The sequence below is a fragment of the Euphorbia lathyris genome, chromosome 5 (genome assembly GCF_963576675.1).
Source record: "Euphorbia lathyris chromosome 5, ddEupLath1.1, whole genome shotgun sequence".
NCBI classification, from domain to species: Eukaryota; Viridiplantae; Streptophyta; class Magnoliopsida; order Malpighiales; family Euphorbiaceae; genus Euphorbia; species Euphorbia lathyris.
Window position 1 is genome coordinate 10,279,530 of NC_088914.1, and position 3,143 is coordinate 10,282,672.

Below are 3,143 nucleotides of genomic sequence, written 5' to 3' on the forward strand. Positions count from 1 at the left end.
AAATAAAAACAAAAAGAAAAGGGAATGCATAATGGAATTGTTCAAACTTTGAATTAAAAACCGAGGAGAACCCGATTTCTCCCCCGTACTCAATCCTTTCTCAGGATCTTTGGATTCTTCTCCGTTGTGCTCGAGAGATAACCCTGTGGCCTTTCCTGTCTGTCCCTATTAATCTGAGCTACCTGATTGCTCAAATCCTTGCAGAAGGCTTCGTTGTTGGCAAGCCTAGCCGAGATCGCCTTCAAAAGAGTGATCACTTCGTCAGATTCCTTAGGGTGTTGCACTGGCCCTTGATTTTGCTGTTGGTATGGGGGCATGCCAAGCCCCTGCTCTCTATGCTCTTGAACAAATCCGCTAGGAGGTCGGAGCACATTTTGATTTGAATTCCCGTAAGAGAGGTTCGGGTGCTGAGGCCTCCTGTAGTTGCCATTGTTGTTGTTGTTGTAGGAGTTGTAGTTGTTGGGGTTGGAGTTGTTATAGTTCTGATTGTATCTCGGCTGCCCCCTAACATAGTTGACCATCTCCACCCCATCTCTAGCGAAAGGGCTACCTGCTTGACAATCCTTTCCATTGTGGTCGCCGCCACAGTGCACGCAGGTGGGAGGTCGGCTGAGCGTAGCCAACAGTACGTCCATTTTCCTACTCAAATCCGCAACAACTGGATTTTGTTCCTGTTCTTCCACAGCAAATACCCGCTGCCTTGTGGGGCCGGTGAGCTTCTGTTCTTGCCACTGCACACTCTTCCTGGCCAGCTCGTTAATCATGTCATATGCCTCTGTTGTTGTCTTTCTAAACAAATCTCCACCCGCTGCGGAGTCCACAATGGCTCTGTTGGTGGGTGTTAGTCCGTGATAGAAGATGCTCACTAACTGATGCTTGGGTATGTCATGATGAGGGCACATGCGCAGCTTTTTCCTGAATCGAGTCCAAGATGTGTGGAGCGCCTCATGCTCGGGTTGGTGGAAGGATGTGATCTCACCCCTGAGCATTGCTGTCTTCGAGGGAGGGAAGTAGTAGGACAAGAATTCCTTCTCCAACCCTGCCCATATCGTGATTGAACCGGGCTCTTGTGTTCTCAGCCATTCCAAAGCTTGCCCCGTCAGAGAGAACGGGAACAGTTTCAGTCTAGCAGCATCTTGGGGGACCCCATTGGTCCTTGCAGTGTCTGCGCACATTAGGAAGCGATCCAGATGATCATTCGGGCTCTCATGTGCTTCTCCTCCAAACAGTCCGGTCTGTTGGATCAAGTGAATTATACCAGACTTGATTTCGTATGTGTTTGCCGGAATGTTTGGAGCAGCAATGCCTGACAGATGCTGATGTCGGTGCGGTGCCAGGATCTCACTCATCAGACGAGTGTCGTTTTCTGGTCCGGTGTTCTCAGGGTTCCGCTCATTATTCCGTTCATTGCCAGTCATCTTGATAGGCTTGATAGGCTCGATGATCTCGTCTTGCTTCAGCTTTCCGATCTGTTTGCTCCTGCGAAGAGTACGTTCAAGTTCAGGGTTAAGAGGGACAACCGGTATTTTCGCTGATCTCGTAGGCATACGCTGAGAAAAGATAAATACAGAAGTAAATGAAAGCTGAAGGGAAATCATACAAATCATACAGTTTTGTACAAGTATAAGAACAGTATAAATAAACACATACAGACATGTATAGATGAAATTAATAACTATATGCTCGTACAAACGAATATAAACAAGCGTAAGTATTAACAAGGATGGTTATCATAAATGAGTATATATAAATATGTGTATATAAACAAGTATAAACGGTATAGATACGTAATAAAAAGAATCATGATTATAAACAAGTATATATGATATTAACAAAGGATATATTCACAAGGAATGCCTAAACTAACAAGTCGACCTTTGGTTCGATATTGCAGAAGAAATAAATCCCCGGCAACGGCGCCAAAAACTTGATGCTTCTTCGGTGAAGACTCACTAAGGGATAAGTGTACCCCGTCGTTATCAAGTAATAAATTTCTGGTTTAAGTCCAGGTTATCGTCCACAGGATTTATTTCTGCAAGTATCAAGCTACTTGGTCTCGGATGTTATCTAGGCTTAGGGGGTTTTGAGTTTGTTTTGTTTAATTAATCTACTCCTAGGTTGAATTATGCTAATCCTAACTAAGTTATCTAATTCTAACTAAGTTATTCTACGCCTAACTAAGTTACTCTACCCCTAATTGATCTTTTACCAATGTAATTAACCGAATGAACATGAAGGGATAAGATGATAATAATAATAGAATGTTTAAACAATTGAATTGAAACTAAGTCACTTGTGTCCAAGGCGATTAACCCGACCTATCCTCCTAAAGTCCCTAGTTCGTGATTCCCTTATAAGGCCGAAACTAGCTCTAAGGCTCAGTAATTTGGGCTTAATCTTCTATAGGGTCGTCAATCCTATAGGCACTGACTAGGTCAGATTCAGCTCGCAATATGTGCCAACCTAATTTTGGGATTATCGAATGAGTTAAACCAATCAGACAAAGCGTAGGACAAAGATTAAAACATCGAAACAATTGAATAAACAAAAGCTATAATATATATCAAAGATGGAAACATTGTCACGAAGTTACAATAAACCTAGAATTCATAGCATGTATCAGAGGCTAGACAGAATATAAAAGAAGAAAAAATCACTTTCAGGGAACCTGTCTACCAATGCAGGCGTCTTTCTAGGATTTAAGGATGAAGCTTGAGCAATCCTCGGTGAATGGAGCTTCGGAGGTGTCTTCAATGGAGGTTTGAAGGATATGGAGGAGGTGGAGAGGATTTCTCAAGGTGAAAAGCTAAGAAAATTACAAAGGAAAAAGATATCTAATTTACAATGGAAAAATCCTATTTATAGACGCGTCTCGGGCCTCATTTTGACCTATTTTCGTGTCCTTGTTGGTGTAGAAAGACGTGGGGCCGAACGTGGCTTCGTGGGGGCGGAATTGGTCTTTTTGACCAATTCCCGCAGGGCTGCTCGGCGAGCAGGCTCCTGCTCGCCGAGCAGGCCTCTGGCGGCCTGCTCGGCGAGTAGAAATGGCCCGTGGGGCCCTGCTCGCCGAGCGTTTTCGCCCGAAGCATGCTCGATTCATGCCGAGTGACTTTTATGTCCTTTTTCGTCCAAACTTACACCTG